Raw genomic sequence first — 26,829 nt, forward strand, 5'->3', positions numbered from 1 at the left:
GACTCTCTTTTACTGTCATTGTGAGGGTTTCAGTGTAAGTGTGTCTGGGAGTCTATGTGGTTCTCTGACAATCTGGATGTGGGGGGGGGGGGGGGGGGGGGGAATAAGTTCTTTGAGTGATTACTTGCAACCTGTAGGCCCATGTGTGTGTGCATCAATGGGATCTTGTATGCAAGATGAAGATGTATTCTAAGAGTCCTTTCCACCAATCTGAAGCCGTTTAGTTGCATTGTAATTAGTTAGCTGACATGTATTAATGATACTCCCCAAAAAACATTTTGAGGCATTTTGAGAATGAAGCCACACACTGCCTGTAAGGGCTCATTTTGAGGACATGAAGGTGCCCATAGGAGTCCATTAGTACATACACATTTCCACTGAGGCAGATAGCAAGCAGTTCTGGACACAATGACATCACACATTCTGAGTGGCAGAGAACGAGACGCACACAACCAGATATTAACATCCAAAACTTATATATATGTCTGCATTCCTAGTATCTGAATATATGTACACAGTTACACATGCATATCTTTACCTTGGCTAAGAAGCCAGTACTACTTAGTGTGAATGAAGGGGGCCGGGGGTGTGAAAGATTCCAATGTCCTGACTTAACTCACAGTAGTTTATTAGGCCTATATGTGGTGAAGGACACCTACAGTGAAGATGTACACCTGCATTGTGCTGCAAACACTGTGGTACACCTTCTGTGTAGATGGCCAAGGCTATACATCTGCTACTCCTGTCCTTGTAAACAGATCTTCCCAAGAGAATCTACAAACATCTTATGGATTTTCAACATGGAATGCTCATGTATAGTAAGGTGTACACTATTGGGGAAGGCCTACTAAGGAACACTTTACCATACATGTCTACTCTGCAGGTTCAGCTATGGCTGTCCCAGATGGCAAAGTAAGAAGTAGTGAGACATCATGCATGCTAGGGAGCTGTAGGTGAACAGAGCTGAAAGCTGCTGCTTGGATGTAACTTGTCAGCCCAAGACAAAATACTATTCCTTGGCAAATGGATGGTGGGACTCACATATTGTTTCCAGTGTCTTTTGAGGCCAAATAGCCCTAGCTTCAGTTGTGCAAAGCAAGCATAGAGTGTGGCAGTAGCATACCTGTAGCTACAGCTTTCAGTGTGTTCCAATGTAGCTGAACTGTACACATGTCACAGCTGCTAATGTGTGTGGTACCCTGCTACTATGAATCACACTGAAAGCATGTGAGTCTTACCTGCATCAGAGACAGCTGTGTACATGATTTGTGGATATACTATACACCACCTTCTTTATACGAGTACATTATATATCCTGAAGTCCATCATCAAAAGCCATTTAGAAGGGAAACTGTAAAGTGATCATTCTAAATAACTAATGTGCCATATTCATCCACTTATCTGGCTACATTATAGCCACTAGGGATGTGAATCGGTACCGGACTCATTTCTGGTATCAGGTTTGGGGAAAAACCATGGGAAATCTTCATTCTTAGCGTTTTTTATCATGCCGAAAAAACAAAACAAAACACCTGAACCTTTAAATTTAATTATTTCGAATCCCCCATCCTCCCGACCGCCCCCCCCCCCCAAACTTTTTTAAAGTACTTGGTGGTCCAGCGGGGGTCCCGGGAATGATCTCCTGCTCTCGGGCCATTAGCTGCCAGTAAACAAAATGGCGCCGATGGCCCTTTGCCCTTACCATGTGACAGGGGCTATCTGTGCCATTGGCTGGCCCTTATCACATGGTAGGAGCAATAGATGGCCGGTGCCAAAAACCACCCTGAACCTTTAAATTTTATTATTTCGAATCTCCCACCCTCCTGACCCTCCCAAAACTTTTTTAAAGTACCTGGTAGTCCAGCAATGGTGGAGCAATGGTGCTCCTACCATGTGACAGGCATCTTAGCATATGCAAGCCAGACCAGGTTTATATTGTCAAGAGACAGCATAGTTATCATGTAACATAAACAGAATGTATATGCAATGACAAGAATCAGGAGGTTCTACTCTATGAAGATAAAGAAATCCCGGAGGTGTCAAAAATCTTCTATTTTTCAAGTAAAATTGGGGAAAAAGTAGAAGAAATTGTAGAAACTTCAAGTATTGGAGTTTCGACCTTTCTTGAAGAATCAATAGACATAATCCATAAGAGGGCTACCTTATTTGTCTCTATGCAGGTAGAAGCAGACAAGGACAAGGTGTTTAAGGATTTCCTAAAACACAAAGACCTTAATTTCTGTGGTCAGAAAATCTTAATGTTCCCTGATGTCTCGCGGGTTACGCAGGCAAAGAGGAAACATTTTCTATCCCTAAAGGTGAAATTACTTGCTATAGGAGCAAGTTTCTTTTTAAAATATCCTAGTATATGTTTAGTAACCTATCAGGGAAAGAAATACAGCTTTTCTGACCGCTTACATTTGGAGACATTTATATTGGATAAAGTTGTAGTAGGTAGAAGTAGCGAAGATCCATAAAACCAATTAGTCTCTCTCTCCTTTAATAGACTGTGAAGTCAATTATGTTTATATAATTCTGAAATAGTCTCCCCCATGTTATAGTTTTAGTAATGAAGATGGAAATCAATGTTGTAACATTTGGATATATTGTGAAGTGATGTACATCTGTCTTACTTCTTTAATTTTGTTTAAGATTTAAATGAAAATTGAATAAAGTATAAATAAAAAAAAACAAAACATATATTTTAACCAGTGGCAGCTGGTGAGATATTAGGCTGAGTAGGCAGTGAATGAAGGGAAGGAGGAAGATGAGTATTGATGAAAATTACAGCCGTGGCATCCCCACCCACACATCTTAAAAAACATGTCAGTTGGGGATTTTGAGAATTTTACTTGTAAATATAAAATACAGGCAGTAGTGCTAACAAAACTAGAGAAACAGAGCGATTATTTCATTATAATAAATGCTTTTTTATAATTTTAATTGTATGTAGATTATATAAATTAAGTGCTATCAATTCCCATAATCAGGTATCTAAAATGAATATAACCTTTTCTACATTTTGTTGTCTGAGGTTTTTTCCTCTGCTGCTTTCATTGTGTCTGCTCTCTGACTTTCTTTCCTGGCTCTCCCTTGCAGTTTACTTTTTCTTCAGTTTCTTTCTTTTTTCCATCTCTTCCAATCCCCTGTCCATCTTTCTGAATCCTTCACTTCTTTTTTTTTCCATCACATCTCCACCTCTTTCCCCTCTCCAACTTGAGACACCTCTATTATCTTTCTTCATTGTTTCTTACCTCTCCACTTCCCCTTGCCATTCTCCTTCCACTGTCATTCCTTCTCCTTCATCTCCCAAGCTGCAGTGTGCCGAGGCACATCCCTGAATATTCAGCCAGCTGATGCCTTCCAATTGCTGCAAGAGGCCCACATCCTGCCTCAACCTGTACACCTCTCTGTATACTCGACCTATATACTACTGAATTCCTGGTGGCAGTGGTTCGGAGAGCTGTTTGGGGTCCAGGGAAAAACAGCATATTCTGACCCCTTCCCCTCCCTTTCTCCATCTCACCCTCTGTTTCTTTCACACTTCATTAACTTTTTGCTTATCCCTCAGTTTCCCTTGGTCTCTCTTTCTCTTACACCCTCCTCTGTACCACATTTCTTCCATCTCCTCTTATGCCTCATTTCAACAGCTGTCTGGAATTTCTATGGACTGCAGTGCCTACTTCCTTCATGGGCTGTACAATGAACATTCCAGTAGACATCTAACTCTTAGCCCAGCCATAAGACGCAGAAATCCTTTTATAAATGTCCTTTCCTTTGGAATTATTTCTGCCTTCATGCATCAGATGACTGTAACTCCCGTTTCCAACTCAGGATTCTGAAGGAGTCAGACCTTGTTAAGGATTTTTCCTGGTCATTTCTTGGATTTTTATATAGTTTTAATGCTACAGTCAGGAATTATTAGGCAGGGAATGGCAAATAAAATGGAGGATGTCATAATGCCTCTGTATCGCTCCATGGTGAGACCACACCTTGAATACTGTGTGTAGTTTTGGTCGCTGCATCTAAAAAAAGATATAGCTGCACTAGAGAAGGTACAGATAAGGGCAACTAAAATAATAAAGGGCATGAAACAGCTCTCCTATGAAGAAAGGCTAAAGAGGTTAGTTAGAGCTGTTCAGCTTGGAGAAGAGACAGATGAGGAAGGATATGATAAAGGTCTATAAAATCATGAAAGGACTTGAATGGGTAAATGTGAATCGGTTATTTACTCTTGCAGATATTAGGACTAGGAGGCACTCCATGAAAATTAGCAAGTAACACATTTAAAACAAATCAGAGAAAATTCATTTTTACTCAATGCACAATTCATTGCCAGAGGATATGGTTAAAGAGCTAGTGTAGCTGGGTTTAAAAATGATTTGGATAAGCTTCTGGAGGAGAAGTCCATAAACTGCTATTAATCAAGTTGACTTAGGGGTAGATCTTAAAAACATACGCGCGCGCATACTTTTGTTCGTGCACCAGGCGCGAACAAAAGTACGCTGGATTTTATAAGATACGCGCGTAGCCGCGCGTATCTTATAAAATCCAGGGTCGGCGCGCACAAGGGGGTGCACATTTGTGCAACCTGCGCGCGCCGAGCGCAGCGCGCGCTGCCTGTTCCCTCCAAGGCTGCTCCGATTTCAGAGCGGCCTCGGAGGGAACTTTCCTTCGCCCTCCCCCCACCTTTCCCTCCCTTCCCCTAACTAACCCACCCCCCTGGCCCTATCTAACCCCCCCCCTTACCTTTGTTGGCAGATTTACGCCTGCTGAAAGCAGACGTAAATCTGCGCGCGCCAGCAGACTGCTGGCGCGCCATCACCCGACCCAGGGGCTGGTCCGGAGGCCTCGACCACGCCCCCAGGCCGGTGCCACGCCCCCAGGCCCGCCCCCAAAACGCCACGTCACACCCCCGAAACGCCGCGTCATTCCGCAACGCCCCCAACACGCCCCCGACACGCCCCTTTTACGAAGCCCCGGGACTTACGCCGGACTTACGGCCGGATTTACGCGTGCAGGGCATTTAAAATCCGCCCCTTAGAGAATAGCCACTGCTTATTACTGGCATTAGTAGCATGGGATCTATTTAATGTTTGGGTACTTGCCAGGTACTTGTAACCTGGACTGGCCACTGTTGTAAACATGATGCTGGGCTTGATGGACACTTGGCCTGACCCATTAAGCAACTTCTTATGTTTATATGTTTAGCTCATGGAAGTAGCAACTCAGCAGCCAGCTGAATTGGCCCAGGAAGTGTTTGTCAGTCTGTTAAGTTAAACTTGTATAGCATTATCAGAAAGAAGAACTCCATAGTGGCAAATGCTGCTGTTTTTGCTATAGTTCAAGAAATTCCTACGTCTCTTTATGATTGTGCCTGTGGAAGGAATTGTTATAAATAATGCTCTTATAAACAAATTGACCTGATTTTGGAATTGCCTTCTTTGGAGTGGTCTAAATTCTTGCCGCATGTCTAAGTTACTTTATGAAATAATAAAGGGGTCTCCTAAAGCTATAGAAATAATCAGAGAAAATTTCCCTGTCTAAAGAAGGCCTCCGATTTCGGAGCGGCCTTGGAGGGAACGGAGATGGCTCGGCGCGCGCCGGCTGCACAAAACTGGCAGCCTTGCGCGCGCCGATCCTGGATTTTAGCAGATACGTGCGGCTACGCGCGTATCTACTAAAATCCAGCGTACTTTTGTTTGCGACTGGTGCGCCAACAAAAGTACGCGAACGCACATTTTTTGTAAATCTACCCCATAATGAATATGTAGACTTTACCCCTTTGTGGGCTGTTATAAAGCTTCCCTCTATGTGCCTGTGACAAACCGCTAAGCTGTCTCCTCCTTCCTTATTTTGTTTCAGCCTCATTTTCCTTTCATTTATTTTTTAATCTAGATCCTCCCTTTCCCTGTATGTGAGTCAGTGCTGCTTTGCGGCACATTCCAGCCTTTTGAACGTGAAATAGTGCAATTTAATAATTACTTATATGTAACTAATTTCTGCTCAGCTACCAGATATCCCAAAAATAAAAAACAACTACATCTACAGTCCGTATTGGATTCGGTTGGTATTTTGAAAAAAAAAATCAAACTAAGGGCTTGATTCACTGTGGCTTTTCTCTCATTCTATGTCTATTGGAAAAATGCTTATTGAATGAGGCCCTAAGTAGCTTGAATTTTTGTTCACAGCATGATACAGTTGACTCCTACTCTCTCTTTTAGAGGAAGTTTTTATCTTCACACCTCATTGCATGCCTGAATACACTTCAATGGATTGTCATAAATATTAAAATTTGTCTATCATTTCATTCTTCATACTTAAAGCATCCTCCTCCTTACATTCAACCTTGGATGTTGACAGTTGTGAAGAAGTGTTTGTTAAGTTTCTTTTATTATACATAAAGATCCTAGTTTCCTGCACCACAGTTTAGAAAATGCTGCAGCAAAGCTTCTGATATTCTGTGGTACATTTATATACATTTGAATTATTTTGCATATTATGTGATGTTAATTTATTTTTCATAATAAAAATAAAGTGATTTTTGCAGCCTTGCTTTGTCTTAGGAAATTTAACGAGTGTGGAATTTCAGGTATTGATGTGAGAAAGGAGAGCAGAAGGAGATCTCAGGGATAGGGAGAAGAAAGGGATGGAGGATTGGGTATGGGGGGGTGGATAAAGAGGGAGGCGGTACTGGAGAAAGGAAGACGAGAATAAGGGAGGATTGGAGATGGAGAGTAAGAAGGATCAGGGATGGGGAGGCAGAAAGATCACACAACCCCCAGCCTTGTATTTCAAATAATCCTTGCCCATCTCAAATCCCTCCGTCCTCTCTACCCCCAGCCCGACCCAAATACTCTTCTCCCTTTTCCCTCTCCTAGTGCACGCTCTTTGTCAAGTACACACATTTGACAGCAGACAGTGCCTCCTCGCGGCCAGTGCTACAACTAGTATGGTCCCTACCTACAGACATCACCAAAACACTAAGGGGTAGATTTTAAAAGAAGCGCGCATGCGTCCATGTGCTTGTGCTTCCAAGCGTGCGCCGATTTTATAACATGTGTGCGTGCCGGCACACGCATGTTATAAAATCCGGGGGCCGTGCCCACAAACGCGCCGGATTTTATAATCTGTGTGCGAATGTGCGTGCGGCACGCGCAAGGGGGGGGGGGGGGATGACTTATGCAATTTCCGCGCGGCGATGCATCCCAGCCTTCCTCAGTTCCCTACCACTCCGCTCCAATTAGGGAGTGAGCTGGGAGGGAACTTGCCTACTTAGCCTCCCTTCCCCTTCCCCTCTCCTCCCCACCCCCCTAACCCCTACCTATTCCTTTTTTTTTGTTTCAGTACTTACTTCAGAGCCCGACCTGAAGTAAATTGCGCATGCTGGCAGCTGGCTAGCGTGCGAGGCTCCGGGACAGCGAACAATGGCGCTGTCCTGGCCTGCCCCCGCTCCGTCCTGCTCCCAGCCCGCCCCCTTCAGGAAGGCTGGCACTTGTGCACATACTGGTCTTTACACGCTTGGCCGGGCCTAGTTGAAAATTAGCTTGGCACGTGCAAGGTCCGGCCATACGCATAAATGCCGGATTTTAAGCACGCAGTCGAATAAAAATCTACCCATAAGAGTATTCTATACATATTGTAGATGTTCATTTCCCTGCTGTTAATTGGGTACTGACAATTGTTGGCATTCCATTTTATGTTTATGTACTATTGAAACTGCTGGGTAATCTTTTTTTGTGTTTAAGTTTATTTTCCAAAGCATCTATCCACTAGTATATCTGGCAAATACTCATTTCTATAAATCTAGAGCATGGGGGGAATAAACCACACACATGCATTTCAAGAAACTGAGGAAATCAATAACAAGATTATGGAAGATTTTTTTTTAGCAAAAACATGTAAATTCATGTTTCCTTGATATTGACCACAACTATGAATCTCTAATTTAGGGAGATTAGAATAGGTTTGTTGTTACTGTAGCAAGAATACATGGTGACATATTTTTCATCTCCGTTCACTCATTGTCACAGGGTTTAGCTGTTTTTCTGTCCTTGATATAAATCCACCTCATCGTCTGGTAGCATTTGGGATGAGAACCTAAGGTTTCATGATTGAAAAGTAAGATACCTAAGAGGCCAATTTGCTAAAGGGAGATAAATTTTGCATGTAACTGTAGTTCATGTTATTTGCAATTGTGCAATGTGCATACTATTTTACCTTTCAGCGTGCAAAGCAGATTTTACAAAGTTTTTCATCTTTGCAAATGCTAAAATTTGTGCATGCTCATGCTTGCAAACATTTATATAATTTTATAGTTAATGAGTCATTGTGATGCAAAATTTATGCAAAACAGCTAATTAACTATTTAGCATATAGAAAAAGAACATGCAAAATTGGCTTTGCAAAGTCAGTTTCACAGGGCCTTTAACTATTTTTCACTGAGGTATAGTTAAAGTTTCCTAAGTTTCCTGTACAAAATATGCACAAGATATTTTTCTGTCTGATTCATATGCCCATGTAGACAATTCTTGCATGCAAAACATGATAGTGCATGCAAAAACATACAATTTAGTACCTAAGCCTCTAAGGGCCTGCTTCATCAAGGTATTTTCCCACAGACACAGAATGGGAGAAAAGCCTTAGTGAATCAGGTAGTAATAGAGGGTGAAATGCCATTTTTATTCAAATCTTTTGAATTCATTTCTGAGAAAGTGTTGAAACAGTAAAGATGCACGTACAGTATTTAAGCATCATAGAAATTCTTTGGCATCTATCGCAACAACATTCAAGGAACTATAGCAGGCTAATGATATACTTACTTTATCAAATCACAACAGATGTGTATGAGCTGCTTTTCTCCCTCTGGTGGCTAAATCTGACAAAAGATAATGGTATTACAGCAAAGCTCAGCAATGTTTATTATACTGTAGTCACACACATTGTCATTGTTTTTAATGGCTTGTCTACAATTTCATTTTTTTTTTGCCCCAACTCTATTTTAAAAGTAAGAAACAAAGAGGACAACAATGTGATGAATCCTGACAAAATGCAGGATTAAATACAATCAACCCATTTTTGAATAGTGAATATAGAAACTCATATATCCATAAACTGCAATAAATCAGTCTGAAAAAGAAATTCCATTATAGTTATAACTCCTCTTGTTGACTTATAAAGGTAGATAATCCAATTATAACACAGTATAGAGTAAGTATATATGCCTATTGCTTGTATATGACAAAAAGATATCTCCTTAACCAATAAAACCACACACTAACATACATTCTGACTCAGTGAAGTTAGGTAAATGCTTGCTTATACAGCCAGATCTTTAACTTTTTTTCTAAATGTCAAATAATTATATACTTCTTGGAGGTCTTGTGGCACCAAGCTCCATATTTCTGGAATATAGTATGTAAGAACCCAAAATAATAACAAATACAAAGCACAAGGAAGTGCCTTCACAGGTCAAGAATGGTCTTCTTTGGAAAAGGCTGAACAGGCAAGTAGGCCTCACAGCTCAAAAGGTTACAGAGTCACTGGATAGTTCTCAAACCTTATGGAGACAGCGGCATGTGCACTTATATATATATATATATATATATATATGTCTTTCTTAACTTACTTGAATGAAAAATACAGCTACTAAAAGACCCTGGTTGACGAAGTAGCAGCCAGGTTCAAATGTATCACTTCTTCACAGTAAGGGCACCCAGGTATCTGAAAAACCATAAAGGTATGGTTAATATCTTATAAGGTATACAGAAAAGAATGTTGTGAAAGTTTTCACTATTTTATTCTAACCTCTTGGGAATACTATTTCAGCTTCATTAGATTCAGATATTGTTAGATTCTTTGTAACACCACTCCATAACTTATAGAGAACAGGTATCATCTTTGCAACACTAGTCCAGATTTGGTTTTAGTGGTATGCCACTGAAATCATACATCTTCCCTTCTTTGTTCGCAGCTCAAATTAATAACTGATGTGAACCAGGTTTGACCTGTGATCCCACCTGGCCAATGACATTAGAAAAAAGTTACCATGATTGACATGTTCACCTTTAGTCCTACTGTTGCGCTCGCTGTTCGCAGACCCTGACTGCGAGCAGCCTCACTCATCCTAGCTCGACACCACCGTTGGCCCTGACTCCTCTCTTCATGGCATGGATTTGCTGCCATTGCCGCTTCCTCCCCATAGCTGAGGATCCGCTTCCGACGCCGCTGTCCACGGTGGAAAGGGCCACCGCTGACTCCACCTCCTCGGGGTGGGGAGAGCCGCTGCCCAGGCTGTCCATCTTCACAGCTGAGGAGCCGCTATCAACGCTGCTGTCCGCGGAAGGAAGAGCTTCCATTTCTACTGCATGCCAGCCCTGCTCTTCCCGTGGCAGGAGAGCCGCTGCCGACCCTGCCTCCCTATGCGGCAGGGGGACAGCCGCTGATTCTCTTCTTCTCACAGCAGGAACGCCACCAGCGATGCTGCTGCCTCCACCTATCCTCAGGCTCCTGCATAGGCATGCGCACCTCTCTTTAACATTTAAAGGGCCAGCGGCAGGAAAAGCCGTGTGGCCCCAATAGCCCTATAAAAGGGCTCAGCTTCCATTCCTCTGGGCCTTCACATGGATCCTCACGATCGTCTGTGCTTCCTTCACCATGCAAGGTTCTCCATGGTCTTCGCCTGTCTTGATGGTCTTCATGTTAGATGTTCCTGGTCTCCAGTGAATGTTCCTGGTCTTGTTCTTTGTGGAAGCTTCTTCGTCATCTGTCCGGTGTTCCTGATGTTCCATATTCCTGATATTCCTTGTTCTTGATATTCTGAGTTCCTGATGTTCCAGTCCTGGTCCTGATGTTCCAGCTTCTGGCTCTTTGCCCGCTTCCAGGTTTACTTCTCATCCAATGAGAAGTGGCTGACTACATCTTTGTAACGTCCACAACAATGGTTTATAAATGGTCTGTAGTTAGAAAAGCCAAAGTTATGGTGACTTTTAAATCTATGTGCAACAAAAGGCTTCTCTATATTGGACAGTCCAAATCCTGCTTTAACATGTTAAATGATTTGCCTATAAATCTATAACTGATGAACATGTGAGAGACAGTGTGAATGGAGACTGGTAAAAGAGAGAGAGACGAAGGGAGGTGACTGGTTAGAGAAAGAGAGAGACAGGTTGGGGGATGACTGATGAGATAGATTGGAGTGGAAGGGGACTGGTGTGAGAGAGACTGATTGGGAGGGTGACTGGGGAGAAAGAGGGAGAATTGAATGGGGGAGACTAGTGAGAGTGAGAGACAAGTATGTGGGTGTGATGGGGAGAGAAAAAGACTGGTTTGATAGGGGACTGTCTTCACTGGTGAGAAAGAGAGAGGTATGAGGGATGACTGGTGAGAGAGAAATAGAGACTGGTGAGGGAGTGATTGGTGACAGAGAGAGACTGGTATTGGGGTGGATGAGAAAATGAGAGAATGGAGTGGGGGAGTGACTGGTGAGAGAGAGAGGGATTAGTTTGGGGAGTGACTAAAACAACTTAATTTTAAAAAAGGCTGAAGGGAGGCAGATAGTGCTTCACTGCTTATTACAGGTACTAACAAAGATAATCATAGTGTGTACATATCATGAAATGAGGGAATTTAAAAACAAATCAAAACAACGAACCATTTTAAAAACAAAATCAAGCAAAGAAACAACACAAAATTAAAATGACCCCCCTACTGCACACCCGGAGCCTCCAACAAAACAAGAGTCTGAAAGGCAATTGAGACATTCCTGGAGAGACAGGCTTCCTCTAATGCTGACATAGCAGGAGCTCATAGATAAGCACTGCCTTCCTTGCAGTTACAGCTAGCAGCTGGTCTGACCTTGTGGTGGGAGCCTAAAAGCAATCTAGTTTCCTGCCCAAACCTGCAAATAACAGATATATCTCCTCAGCCTTCCAGTCCTAAAAGTCTGGACCTAATACCATGATGGCTTTCAGCCAAAACAAAATTTTTTAAAGAGATCATGTATAAGGGCTTGGTTGATGTTGTTATTTTATCACATGATTTTAACATTGTTGTTTTATGTTATAGTGTAATTTAAATGTGTGTATTTTTTTTTTCAATCTTTATTGAATTTTTAAATATACAACCAAGTACACCTTAATCTCCGCATAATAGCAGACATCTGGAATTATATTATCAAGAAACACAATTTAAACAGAAATACATCAAATAGCTGCACATAGTCCACAAAATTGGGGAGAGATAAAATACAATATAAACTAATAAATGTTTAGCCATTTACTACAATATGGATCGTTAATCCAATTTTATGGAATAGCACTATTATCTGAAGAAACCAACCTTCTAGCCAGAAAATTGTCCAGCTGGGTTACATCATAAAAAACATATCTATTTCCTTGAAATTTAACCATATACTTAAAAGGAATTTTCAGATGAAATACTCCCCCTATGTCTAAAATGTTCTGCCTTTATTCCAGGAAATGTTTATGATGATACTGAGTGCCCATCACTACATCTGAGAAAATGGAAGAAGTTCATATTCAGCAGGGTGATTAGTGGACAAGTTATCCAGATAACTTATCCTGTATATTCAGCAGGATAAATGTCCTGCTGAATACACCTGCTTAAAGTTATCCGATTACTTGTAGCCGGATAACTGAAAATATTAATGACTATTTGAATATAGCTGTTTATTTTTAAGTTATCCAGCCATTTGTGACCGGATAATTTTCTACTTAACCAGATATCTTGAAAAGATATCTGAATAAGTAGCGCTGTTAAAGCAATGAAAACATTTCAAATATAGGGGCCTCTGGGGCAATCTCCTCCCTCCACGATATCTAGATTAGGTGGATATCTCAGCCCCTCCCTGGAATGCCCTCAAAATGCCCCTTTATTATCCTGATATATTCTATAACTAGTTACCCAGCTAGAATTTAGCCAGAGAAAGGCTGGAAATTTTAACTAGGTAAGTCATTTAGCGGATAACTATCAGGTTATCAATCTAAATGGCATTTGAATATGAACCTTGACATTTTTTCCCCATAGGAAAGTGCATTCTTTAAGACAACAGAAAAATTCTAAGACCAGCGGCTTATCAGATTCCTTAAGAAATTCTATCCTGAATAAAAATGTTTGAATTTTCCAGGAAAATTCTATCCTGAATAAAAATGTTTGAATTTTCCAGGAAACCAGTAAGATAGGTTTGTCAACTGGCTCCAGATTTTCAGAATAGGTTAATGCAGTCATCATTTTACTCCCTTGCATATGGGTATTTATAGTCTTGTTTTCTTAGGGAATGCAATAGGGAAATCAGAATAAATCCCAGCATGCAATGGGGTAAAACCAGGACTGGATCAACTTGTCCTGAAAATCTGAACCCAGTTGGCAACCCTACAGAAAGATCAAAATAGTGTTCTCTAACCTCACTATCCCCTTTGCCAAGCTTAATAGATTGTAAATAGTGCACTTTAACTATTGAGGGGATAATGCCCTTGGAAAAGTCCATGAGGTCCACAAGGAATCTCTTAAACATTTCTAAGGCAGAAACTATAAAACATTTAGGAAAATTTAACATCCTTAAGTTACATCTTTTGGCAAAATTACCCAAAATTTCCAACTTTCTTTGTCAATTTAAATTGTCTTTCATCATCGTAGTATTATGATCAATCACTGTAGAGATCTTATTATCTAAAGAGAACAGTTCTTCAGCTTGTTCTTAGATTTTCGGTGAGTGCTCATTTAATTGAAGAGACATATTACCAGTGGAACATATTATAGTGTCAATTCTAGTTGATAAGGTATTATCTAACCTGGTAATTGCGGTCCATAAACCATCCAGCATTATGTAGGAAAAAACTCAATCCTTGCTTACAAGGACAAACAGCTAAGATGGATCCTCTAGCATCAACAAAAATGGATATTAGCCTATTTGGGCTATGCATAGGTAAATGTAGAGAAAAAAATGGACAATGCCTGTTCTGCCATGGGCAACCAAAAAGAGACTCTGCAGTGCTGTGTACGTGACTAAGCTGATGGATTTATTGGACCTTTCTGGCCAAGCTGATGCCTAAAAAGAGGCCAAAAGCAACATAGGACCATCTAGCCCTGTGTGAATCAGTTCTGAAATAACACTGGGGCCTCTCTTTATAGTCCTCACTCCCTATCAGGGATCAGAGTTTATCAGAGTCCTGTCAAACGTGGGCAACTGTCATTCTTCAGAACTGACCGCTTGCGGCTAATGGAGAGAAAGCAATATTTTCACTTCCACTGTACTGCAAAGCCATCTGAGTCCTTGAAGGAAATGATCCATCAGGAATGAGTAAGATCATGACCTCTTGTTGAACAACCCAATATTTGGCTAATGAATTGGAAAGTCTCAAGTATTGGTTGGGATGAGTTGGGGGCAGAGGAAGGCCTGGGCTGGTAAAGCCTAACACTGCCCTTCTTTTCTTTCCGATCAAGAGTCTTCTAAATAAATTATTCTGGAGGCAAAACTGCAATTCATGGGGAATGGATGGCCGGTGCCATCTTGTGCTCCTACCATGTGACAGGGGCTGACCAATGGCACCGGTAGCCCCTGTGACATAGTAAGGGCAAAGGCTATTGGTGCCATTTTGATTACTGGCAGCCGACGGCCCGAGTGCAGGAGATGGCTCCCCGACCCCCGCTGGACCACCAGGGACTTTTGGCAAGTCTTGGGGGACCCTCCTGACCCCCACAACACTTGCCAAAGGTCCCTGGTGGTCCAGTGGGGTTCCAGGAGCCTTTGCCCTCATTATGTCACAGAGGCCAACCAATGGCACCTGTGACATAGTAAGGTCAAAGGCTATCGGTGCCATTTTGAATACCGGCAGCTGAGGGTGTGAGTGCAGGAGATGGCTCCCAAACCCCCCGCTGGACCACCAGGGAGTTTTGGTAAGTCTTGGGGGGGGGGGGGGTGTCAGGAATGGGAGGTTGTAGTTAATTGAATTTTAGCCGGGAAACAAATAAGAATGAATGCATTAACCTATCGGGGCCCCCTTGCCGAATGCAACATATCTGCTCCCCGATGAATACGAATTCCGAATGCAACGTATGGCGTCCCTCTGCACATCCCTACTTTTCCAACCCCAGCCACATATATCCATATAATGCCTCCTTCCAGCCATATATACCCACATATTCTGCCACCTCCCTTAGCTATTTACAGTACATTTACCTCATCACCACAAACACACTCCTACTCCTCCCCTCATGATGGCCAGGCCTCTCTTTTCCACCCTCATAGGGTGATAGAAGGGGGAGAATTGGGGTCTTCTTTTTGTTTGAGATGAAGTGGGAGGGAGGGTGATTGCTAGATTTAATCCTGTTATCCATGCCCTAACTGATGGACACTCTACCTGGGCAACAACAAGCTAGGTGGAGAGAACGTTGGCCAAATCTCTTCTTGGAGTGTGTTTCCTCACTCCGAAGGTCATCAAATTTTCACAAGAGACCACTGTTCTGTTCGTACGTCTCATGTTGAATGTGAACGTGGCCCCCAACCCCCTACGCTCATACCTAATCCCCACCTCGAGTTACTAGGTGGGCCTACCATGGGGATACAACTACCTTTCTAGGGAGTAGTCTCTCTCTCTCTCTCTCTCTCTCCCCCCCCCATGCCTGTCCGGGAACTAAACAGAGGTGTGAGACAATTACTCAGTTTCATATGACCTAAGAGCGGAAGTAGTCTGGACACTGTCGTGCAGTTCGTTGGTTTTACCGCGAAGATATTTCGCGGTTTGCAAACACATTTGTGCAAATCACAAAAACATCGCCGCACGCGATGTTTCCCCACTGCACGAAAAAAGCCTCATTTGCATGGGACACGCCCCTTAATGCGATATTGGTAAATAAAGCCCTTAGTCAGCTAACCTGCTTTGAAAATCTATTCAAAGTAGTTAAAGGAAAGAATTGCAAAATGCAGAATTTTAATAGCAAAGACAGTTCTAGGATTCTGGTAATATTCAGCCATTTCTGTATTACCTGCCCTGTGTAATCCTATAAATGTGAGAAAATATCCATATCAGAGTTCTTGACATTTGTAGGATAAACATGTTCTTGTTAAACAGGTTGTGCAGCTCAGCTTTCTGGCTCCCTGTCAGGAATAAGATGGTCTGATCAATCGCCTACATGCCAGGGACAGGACGAGTCCGAGTGGGCAGTAGCAACTGTTAACACATAACATGGGGGGATAGTGATCAATCATTTCTCTCTCGCACGCACACTTGTTTACAGCATGGTATAAAAGAGCAGGACTTTCCAGTGTCCGGCGGGAGTAGGAGATATTGCCTCTATAGACGTATAGAGTGCTGGACACTGAAAACCCCCTTCTCGCCTTTGCTGACCTGACGACTCCTCGATACAAGGTTGATGACACGAAGGGTGCTGGATGGCATATGCAATCATGTGGTATGTAAATAACTTTCTGTAAATAACATCTATTACCATGATGTCACATTAATAAATGATGTCATAGATATTGTGTCAGAGTACCTTACTCTCTCATTCCCAACAACATCTTATATTTCAACACAATTTGATAACATACAGATCTTCTTGGGAATGAATATTATGAAACTATTTCCTAGTGTTATTTCTTAATTTAGAGGACCACCAATGATAAAACCAGAACTTGCCTACAGGAAAAAAATCTTTGAGCTTTTTTTTTTTTTTTTTTAAATTATTCTAGCAGCTTGTAAACTCCTGCCAATTTCTAGGAAGAAAACAAAAGGCCATTTTTACAAATATTTCTGCCATTTTGTGCCTGTGAAAAAATATCGTACAAACTAAAGACCAGATATATTTATATATATATATACAAAAAAGTGTTTGGCAAGGCCTCCCACTCCAATCTCCTGTATGACCTGTGGAAAAGAATACCAAGCAAGGCAGAACTAAAATGATGTCCTAGGTTTACAATGTTTGTAAAACCTAACTTGTACGTCTACTCTGTGCAAAAGTGACATTGTTTTATAAATGGTTCATCCCGAAAACCAAAAATGTATTTCACCTGCTCTTAAGAAGCAGCAGGGCCAGGTTACCAAGTTTTCAGATACAAAGGAATGATGTTTTCTTAGGGCCTTAATTAAACTCAGTGCAGTGGTTTCATTACTTCATCAAAAGCAAGAGGCTGAAACTAACGATTACTACAAATTATTATTGTTATTTATTTTTTTTAAATAAGGAGCTCTTATTATGATTTCCAAATTTATTTGAAAATTTGTGAGCAAGATAAATCCCATGGTTAGCTATCCCTATCTCAAAAGCTTACAAGCAAAATCTGAAGATGGGAAGATAGGTAAACTACTAGAAGTGTGGGTTATTTAATGTATATTTAATATTGTTGTACACCACTTTGAACTATTTATTTAAACTGGTAAGGTGGTTTATACATTTTAATAAATAAATTACTATGAGATTTGTTCAAAGTTACACCAAATATGGTAGATAATGTGATTTGGAATTTGTTCCAGATTAGTAAATCTATGTTCCATGCTATAGGTTACATATTTAGATCCTGATGCAATGCAGTGTTAGATTCCACTATCTAAGTTTACCTCTGCTCCTTTATTAGTAAATCGCAATTTATTGAAGCAGATGCGAGGATGATTAAATGACCATCATATTAGGCTTCACTGGCTTGAGTAAATCCCTTATGACTCAGCCTTTTATATAATCATCGGTCAACAACAATGTGAAAGTGCAACTTCGTGTTCAGTGATCATTGTACTTAAATTACTTTGTTTGATTTTTCATAATGCAATTAAAAATTCAACTTCGCAAGCAACATAAGCCAAAGAGAGTCAAAGAAGATCAAATTACTTATCTCATAATCCATTATGTAGTGGAATGCCGACCGTGAACCCCGATATGGGACCATGTTTCAAGCTCCTATTCTTCAAGGGACAGTTGTTAAATTCTTAGGGGTAGATTTTCAGATGTACGCGTGGGCGTACATGTGCGCGTTCTACCCGGCACGCACACATGTACGCCCAATTTTATAACATGTGCGCGCAGGTGCATGGAAAGAATGTTATAAAATTGGGGGTCGGCACGCGCAAGGGGGTGCACAATTGTGCACCTTGCGCCCGCAGAGTCTGCGCAAGGCCACACTGACTTCCCTCCCAGGCCGCTCTGAAATTGGAGTGGCCTCAGAGGGAACTTCCCTACTTCCCACTCCACCTTCCCTTTCCCTACCTCCCCCGCTCTTTCCCCCCACCCTTTTCCTCGTTTTTCTTTTGTTTCCAAACTTACTTCCCCGGCACAACGACAAATGACCGCTGTGTCAGAGGCCTCTGACCCCGCCCCCACCCCACCCTGGACTGCCCCACCCCACCCTCTCCCCACCCCCGCCCTGCCCTTTAGTAAAGCCCTGGGACTTAGACGCGTCCCGGGGCTTTACGCACATTGCTGGGCCTTTTGAAAATAGGCCCGGCGCACGTTACCTTTTGAAAATCCAGCCCTAATAGTTTAAGCATCTGCGAATCAATATAAAAATACCATGTAAGCTTTCTCAACAATTTATCACATAAATGGATTCGCTTCTAATACTCACTGATGAAAGCAGGCATTCTCTATAAACCTGGTGGCATATTTTTGCCGGAACTGATAACCTGAATGATGCCAGTTGAAAGAATTTAAACCACTCGGTCTGACACTCATTGTTAAAGAAACCTCCTAAAGTGGAAATGACAACCTGAAAGAGGCCTGTAGCTTTTAGGTCTTGTCCAAGGACTGAATATTTTCAACAGAAGTAATGACCTGAAAGATTTGTCACATGGGCAGCAAACAATGTAAATAACATTGGAGGATGAACAATCCGTGTGAACTTGGGCTTTGTGCTGAATACCCTTATGGTCAATCCAAACAGGACCGGTTATAACAGAATCACACATAGAACATTTCTTACAGGGCCAATGGCCCACAGGTAATTCCAAATGTATGGGATTTTGTGGTAAATATGAGTGCTCTAAGACATCTCTTAGACTGCGGCCTCGAGTGTAAGATACCAGAGAAGTGGTAGAGAACATGGGATGTATCAGTAGAATCGGCCAGTATCGACATATAAGTGAGGCAATGGCTGCAGATTTTGAAGAGAAATGGAGCATACACACTATAGGATATGATGGTTCACATATCTCATTATCTAGCAAAAGCCATTGTCTTTCCACATTTTTAGCTCTTTTATAGGCTCGTTTGATAGATCATGGAAGAGGATATCCACGCCACTGGGTTTATAGAGAATACCTGCTTTCATCAGTGAGTATTAGCAGCAAATGCGTTTATGTGATAAACTGTTGAGGAAATTTACATGGTATTTTTATAGTGATTCACAGATGCTTAAACTATAAGAATTTAACAACTGTCCCTTGAAGAAGAGCTGGAGAGGAGCTTGAAACAAGGTCCCGTGTCCGGGTTCACGGTTGGCATTCGACTACATAAAGGATTATGAGATAAGCAATTTGATCTTCTGACTTTGACTCTCTTTGCTTTATGTTGCTTGCGAAGTTGAATTTTTAATTGCATTATGAAAAATCAAACAAAATAATTTAAGTGCAATGATCACTGAACACGAAGTTGCACTTTCACATTATTATTGACCGATGATTATATAAAAGGTTGAGCCATAAGGGGTTTATTCAAGCCGATGAAGCTTAATATGCTGGCCAATTAATCATCTTCGCATCTGCTTCAATAAATTGTGATTTACTAATAGAGGAGGGGAGGTAATCTTTGATACCGTGTTTCCCCGATAGTAAGACACCCCTGATAGTAAGACGTAGTGGGAATTTTAGGGGGGTCGGCTAATGTAACACATCCCCCGAAAGTAAGACGTACCTGTCATTTCAAAAAAAAATTATTTTTAAATACCTGTCGGAGGGCCACGTGGGTCCAGGCGGCTGGCGGCGGGAGCCGGGTGGTCGCGTGTTAAATCTAGGCCACGGGCGGGTGGGCGCTTGTTCCAGGCGGCGGCGGCGGCGGCGGGGGGGGGGCGGGTGGACGTGCGTTAGTTCGAGACGGCCGGCGGGAGGCGGGTGGTCGCGTGTTAAATCTAGGCCGGGTCGCACAGGCGCGCATTCATTCACTGCCGGTGGGGGCTGCCTCGGGGGGTGGGGGCCTCGGCAGCCCCCACCGGCAGTGAATGAATGCGCGCACAGGCCCACAGCGCCTGTGCGACCCCTGCGATTCGGCGCTGGGGGCTGCCGGTGGGGGCTGCGGCAGTGAATGAATTCATTCATCCAGGCGGAGGAGCCGGCTGCTTTCGCCGCTGCCGGCTGCTTTCGGCTGCCGCTGCCGGCTGCTTTCGGCGCTCAAGGCAGTCACATGCTGTGACGTCGGCATGTGCCGAGGCAGCCCCCACCGGCAGTGAATGAATGCGCGCCTATGCGACCCGGCCTAGATTTAACACGCGACCACCCGCCGCCCGCCGGCTGTCTCGAACTAACGCGCGTCCACCCGCCGCCGCCGCCGCCGCCTGGAACAAGCGCCCACCCGCCCGCGGCCTAGATTTAACACGCGACCACCCGGCTCCCGCCGCCAGCCGCCTGGACCCACGCGGCCCTCCGACAGGTATTTAAAAATAATTTTTTTTTGAACACTCAGGTTTTTTTTCCAATATAAGACATACCCTGAAAGTAAGACATAGTGGGACTTTTGGGGGTAAAAAGAAAGTAAGACGCTGTCTTATATTCGGGGAAACACGGTAGTATAATTGTTATCAGTACCCCACCTCAACATTAAAATTGTAGTTATAGTGGTATCATTTTTGGTTTGTTTTTCAGATTCAGAAGGGCAACATTTTTTGACTGTAGTATAAAGCAAATCTTATGCTGTGCCTAAGAGGGATAATTATTTGATGTGATTTATAGATGGAAAGTTTTTTGCTTTATTTTTAAGAATTCATCATAACGTCCCTGTTCATATCTATACTGCTTATGTTTTTAATAAGTGGGAAGAAAGCTAACATTTTATAAAATGCTAAATGACTTTCACAATGTCTCTTTAGTAGGATGTGATAAAGAAGAGGATTCTAAGAGAAACAGCTGCTGCATTTTCTAAAATATCAGTACACTAAGCAGATGGTGTAGATTCATTTCCATCAAATGCAACTTGGTAAGTATGTTTCTCAAACTTTATTCATCAGATGTTGGCCCTTATGTCACTAAAGAAAGTTAGTGGATCACAGTCAGTTCAATGCCTTTTATATCAATATGGAAACCGAACAGAGATATATGAAAATGAGTGATGGGTCAACCCACTCTATATTACTCAATCTGCTTTTGAGAAACATTCTACAAATTGCTGGGTGGGGGTCACAAAACCAATGCTGTGGGCATCCAGGACTCTATGGCCTCTCCCTGCATCAGCCATATGTGATGAGACTGAAGGACCTGAATATGTATCCCCTGGAGCAGAGGAGGTACAGGGGAGATATGATGCAGACCTTCAAATATTTTCAAAGTGTAAATGTTGCACAAATATCAAACCTTTTCCACTGGAAAAGAAACTGCAGAACTAGGGGTCATGATATGAAATTACAGAGGGAATGACTCAGAAGCAACATCAGGAAATAGTTCTTCACAGAGAGGGTGCTGGATACATGGAATACTCTCCTGGAAGATGTGGCATAAATGTTGCAGATCCCTATAGACTAGAAGATAGAAATGAAGAAATGGGATAGCCTATGTTAATTGTAGGTGTAACACTTCTGCATGGGGGTAACCTGCATGGAGAGACAGTTACTAATACCCTTAACAGAAAGCAAGGGGGTAACCCACATTGAACTGCAGTTACTGCCAAAACCAACCTGCTGGACAGATTGGATGGCCTTTTGGTTTTTACCTGCAGTGATTTACTATATTTTTAGGATCTCCTTACAACAAATACATGTACATTCATAGCCATTAAAAACCTAACTCAATTCATTGGAATCTAAAATCAGCAGCTTTATTTGTAACACACAAAGTCAGCCAAGATACCCAAGCATAATTATTGGCTAAATCTTCCCACGTTGCCCCAGTGAACATTTACCACACTCCAACAAGATACACACAGGCCACATAGCCTGAAAGCACCCAGGAAGTTGAGCCACCACTATGTGAGGCCACCATCTCAACCTAGCAAGGAGTCCATACAGGTTCTCCAGAGTTGACCATTCAGTCTGCCCAGATGATCAGCAAACACTACCCTGCACCAACCCTTCTCAGGTATTCAACCATCAGCATGGGATAGTCAATAACTTAACCTAAGGCCTCCAGAGATGCAGCCTAAGGGGTAGATTTTTAAAAAAAGCGCGATCGCGTACTTTTGTTTGCGCAGCAGGCGCAAACAAAAGTACGCTGGATTTTATAAGATACGCGCATAGCCTCTAAAATCCTGGATCGGTGCGCGCAAGGCTGCCGATTTTGGGCAGCCGGTGCGCGCCAAGCCGCGCAGCCTGCCTCCGTTCCCTCCGAGGCCGCTCCGAAATCGGAGCGGCCTCGGAGGGAACGGAGGCAGGGAACGTGTAAATCCACGTGCGCCAGCGGGCTGCTGGCGCGCCGAGACCCGACCCGGGGGCGGTTCCGGAGGGCGCGGCCACGCCCCCGGAACGCCCCAGCCCGAAACCACGCCCCCGGGCCCGCCCCCGAAACGCCGCATCCCGCCCCCAAAACGCTGCGTCATTCAGCCCCCGCCGCCCCGACACGCCCCCTTCCAAAAAACCCGGGACCTACGCGCGTCCCAGGGTTCTGCGCGCGCCGGCAGCCTATGGAAAATAGGCGCGCCGGCGCGTAAGGCCCTGCTCGCGTAAATCCGCCCGGATTTACGCGAGCAGGGCTTTTAAAATCCGCCCGTAACATTCTATGGTCAAAATAGCATCCAAGAACTCCTAAAAAGCAATATTAAACAAATCCTGCCCCACATCCAAAAATGCACCCCATTGGACCTAAAAGGTCCACTGCAAATGTTTCAAGCCCAAGTGTGCATTTTCTGTCTATGACCTGCCTATGACCCTTCAAACACAGCTAGGAACCAACTTTAACTTTAAGCCAGTTATGACCCCAAATTGCTTGATCTTCCAAAGCATGCCTTGGAACGATGTCTGACCAACATATCAAAGTATAAGTGGGTATCCCTTTTTGTCCCCTAAAAGTAATACTGCCCTTTACAAACATGCATCTGAATTTTCAGCTGGTTTGAGTGCCCTCAATGTGAGACAGAGGTCTCACCCTTGTGATGCAGGGAAGTGAGACATCTAAGAAGAGTAGAAAAATTGCAAGATCTGGAGTTCTGCTGGGGTGCTATCTCCTCACAGACAATGGTGTAGCGGGGAGAGGGGATGTCCAGTAGGGCCAAGGCCCCTGGGTGCCAGGCTGAAGGGGGGCACTAAGGGGCAGGGAATCTCTCCCCACCCAAAGAAAAAAAGGCTCTACGGCTGCCAAGGGTGCCTATTCCGCCCAACAAGAGGTGGAAGAGACCCATGGACAATGGGGGAGTCCATCCTACCCAGTGGCAGAAGAAGAGGAGGCCTGCTGCTACTGGAGGAGTCCATCCTGCCCAGTGGCAGAAGAGGAGGAGGTCTGTGGCTGCCAGAGGAGCCCATCTTACCCGGCGGCAGAGGAGGTCCACGACCTAACTGAAGAAGAAAGACTGGAGCTGGAGCCAGAGCCTGCCTGCGTGTGTTTATGTGGAAGAGAGGGAGTAGAGCCAGCTTTAGTGTGCCCAAGAGAGAGTGAGCCAATGTGTGTGTGTGAGCCTGAGAGAGAGCTTTTGTGAGGAAAGTGTTGACCAGGTGCTTCCAGAAGGAAATCTAAGATACTGAAGAGGACTGCAGGAGAGGTATGAGAATTGAGATTTGTGGTATTCTGATAAGTAATTGGGACTAAATTCTAACCATTCCTCAGTGGGGAGAAGTTTCAGATAAATTTGGAAGTTGAAAGAAGGTTTATACTTTCTTCAATCTGAGTAATTGAAAGGAGAAGACAATAGATTGTTAAGGAATTGGCTTCCATAAATTCAAAGACTTTACTGGAAAGGTGAGGTCATAAATGTATTCATCTTTATTTTTCATTATTGTTCATCAATTTTATTTAATATCTAAGTACCATAAAGAATCTTTAGTCAGTTTATCAACTATCAGTAAAGAAATTGGAAATCACATTGCCTCTCAGTGTGTTTATTACTACTATAGACTGTAATGATTATCAGTGCTGTTTACAGGGACTGGAAATAAGGTGCTGGGCACTTTGGTTAATGCAAAAGGGCCTTGAAGCTATGCTTTCCCCCACAAGGATCCCTGGACCTCAGAAGTAAAGAACTATCCATGGAGAACTGTTTGCAAATAGGGTCTATTTTATTTCTATGTGCCTCTGGGGTCAGTATCTGGGTCTTTCCCACCCAGGGGATACATATGCAAAAACACAGATGAACCCCCCACCCCCCACAATCCTACTCAAACCCGCACTGTGGCTAGCACCATTTTTAAATGTACTGCCCTAGAAATTTCCCCTGCCCTAGAAATTTTTCCATGGTGCAAGCATGGGGACAGAGGGGCCCTGAGGAATCCCGGCTAGGCTTGACTAAAACCTGCTGGGTAGGCTGGGTCCTTGCATCTATTTTTGCAGGGCAAGAGGGAGGGCAGGAGTGGAATTGAAGAGGCCCTGGTTATCTTTTATAAGGGCAGGGATGCCATTGTTTTAGAAAAACAAATATGAAAATACTAAAAAACATTGGGGGTATTTTTGCCAGAGGTAATTTTTTATTTGTTTTTTTTCCTTTTGGATTGAACAGAAAATGGCCTCATTTGTTGCCTTTTTGCATTTGTATTTAATGAATGCCCATCCCCCCCCCCTCAGATCCCACACCCACACACACCCCTTCTACAAATATATTTTGGAAAGCATTACTGCAGCCATGCCTCTTCCCTACTTATTAGACTTACCTCTGTATTTTCCAACCATGCCTCCAAAATGCCCAAGAACACCTTTTTTTCTATGTGACGAGAAGTACACGCACTGTGAAAGTACACACATACTTTCAGCTTATTAAAAAAAAATCCACTTAAGCTACATAGAGCTGATTTAGGCAGGTTAACCTTTGTCTTACATGCACAATTCTTTGAGAACAAACCCCATTATTTTTAAAGTTAAGTTTTTGTGTCTATGGATTGGAGAGGTTAGGGACTTACGTAGAGGAGAGCGGCAAGAGGTTTGCAGTGCTGATAGAAGAAAGAGTAGGAATGGAGCAGACCCCCTTTAACATAGATTTTTTTTTAAATATATCCTGCTGACTGCATAGTCATATCACAGAGGGAAATGGCTTACCTGCAGGACCTGTTAACTCTGACTAGAGAGGGCTTCCATGTAGTAGCTACCTATGAATATTTGAAAGCCTCTGAAAATTAAATTCACTTTGGCAGGAATAAACAATACTTTCCCCACTCCCTCCTTTTGCTGTCTTTGGCATTCTGTGGACAGAACGCTGAAGATGTCTGCAGTTGGCAGTATCTGCTCATTTATGGCTGAGCTCCTGAGCCGCCTTTGTTTGAGCTCCTGAGCTGAATAATAATGACATATCTCCAGCTGCAGCTTCAAATACAGCAATTAAAGCAGTAGGGAGAGAATGAAGTTTCAGTTGTTGAAGGGCATCACAGGAGACTGCAGGAAGGAAGGAGATGAGCTTTCTTATTTAACAGCTAACATAAAAGCAGGGTAAGATGCAGAAAGCATACATTTACAGTGTGTGTGTATATATACATGTACTTATCATTTATTTATTTATTCCACCTCTTTCCAGCTAGAGAGCTCTAAGCATGTTACAGAGAGTCAACATTTACATTCTTAGCACTATCTCAGATAAATAAAGGCACAGTAAGATGATAGGGATATGTCAGTTCAAGCACATAAAGGCATGGTAAGGTAAGCATGCAGATATTGCTGGATATAACATAGGCACACCAAAACTGAATGCATTTGAGAAAATATTGTGAGAGAAGTCCTTCAGAGTAAGGGACTATGAGGTAATGCAATAAAGAAAATGGAGGGCTACTGTTTTAGTATATTTATTAGGATGTGTGAGAGAGTCTATAGGAAACTCCCTCAGACCACCTTAAGGGACCGGGCACAGCTGTCTTGCCCAGTCCTCCTTAAGATCCAGACCCAGAGGAAATCCTGGGTGAAGGGAGGAGCCCCTCACCACAGCATAAGAACTCAGGGCCTAGAAGGGTTAAGCAGGCAGAGACCCACTGTACCTAAGAGCTGCTGATGTTTAGGTGAGCTGCACTGATTGTTTTGATTTTAGTTTTGCCATTGTAAATAAAATGCACTTAAGGAAGAGCCTCCTTATTTCTCTGGCTGCTTCCAAGCCACTGTTTCCCAAGTTACCTCAGGGTGATTGCTCATGGATATCCCACAGACTCAAAAATGAACAGGGAGGAGCATGGGTTGAGAAGCAGGTAATCTGAGAGTTGTGATCCATATATGTATTTGTTTATATGTATCTAATTCAATCAATAGTTAAACTTTCTGGGAGAATAACACCCATTTTTAATTTTGTTTTTCACTGTTTTGTAATATGAAGGTAATGGGCTAAGGCTAAACAATCAGATGTGATGGATTTCCCAAGATTGGCTACTTTCAGAATGGTAGATGTCAGAAGAAAGATCCTCTCATAATCCTCCACCTAACACACACCCCCACCACCACTCCAATATAAAATAGCAAGATTAGGTAGGTATTCATTTATTATTTACATACAGCATAAGCAAATCTTTATTCTTTCTAATATTATAAGAGGGATAATTTGATATGTGATAGTAGAATGGAAAGG

At 42.8% G+C, this 26,829-nt stretch overlaps 2 long non-coding RNA genes across 6 annotated transcripts in view; one reads left to right on the forward strand and one right to left on the reverse strand.

The window, feature by feature from the left end:
• The window catches only part of LOC115095550, a 198,419-nt gene that overhangs the window by 56,937 nt on the left and 114,653 nt on the right, over nt 1–26,829 (forward strand). For 2 of the 5 annotated variants that reach the window (XR_003857811.1, XR_003857807.1), the window contains exons 3-4: nt 21,029–21,135; nt 26,581–26,729. This is a non-coding gene — a long non-coding RNA (uncharacterized LOC115095550). Of the gene's footprint in view, nt 1–21,028; nt 21,136–25,637; nt 25,713–26,231; nt 26,273–26,296; nt 26,456–26,580; nt 26,730–26,829 lie in introns of those variants that run through there. The other 3 variants (XR_003857809.1, XR_003857808.1, XR_003857810.1) reach the window with 3 other exon arrangements.
• Nucleotides 8,823–25,503, reverse strand: LOC115095551. The gene is made up of 3 exons (XR_003857812.1): nt 25,326–25,503; nt 9,629–9,723; nt 8,823–8,878 (listed from the first exon to the last, which is right to left on the reverse strand). It is a non-coding gene; the product is annotated as an uncharacterized LOC115095551 (long non-coding RNA).

This window comes from Rhinatrema bivittatum, chromosome 7, assembly GCF_901001135.1.
Source record: "Rhinatrema bivittatum chromosome 7, aRhiBiv1.1, whole genome shotgun sequence".
NCBI classification, from domain to species: domain Eukaryota; kingdom Metazoa; phylum Chordata; class Amphibia; order Gymnophiona; family Rhinatrematidae; genus Rhinatrema; species Rhinatrema bivittatum.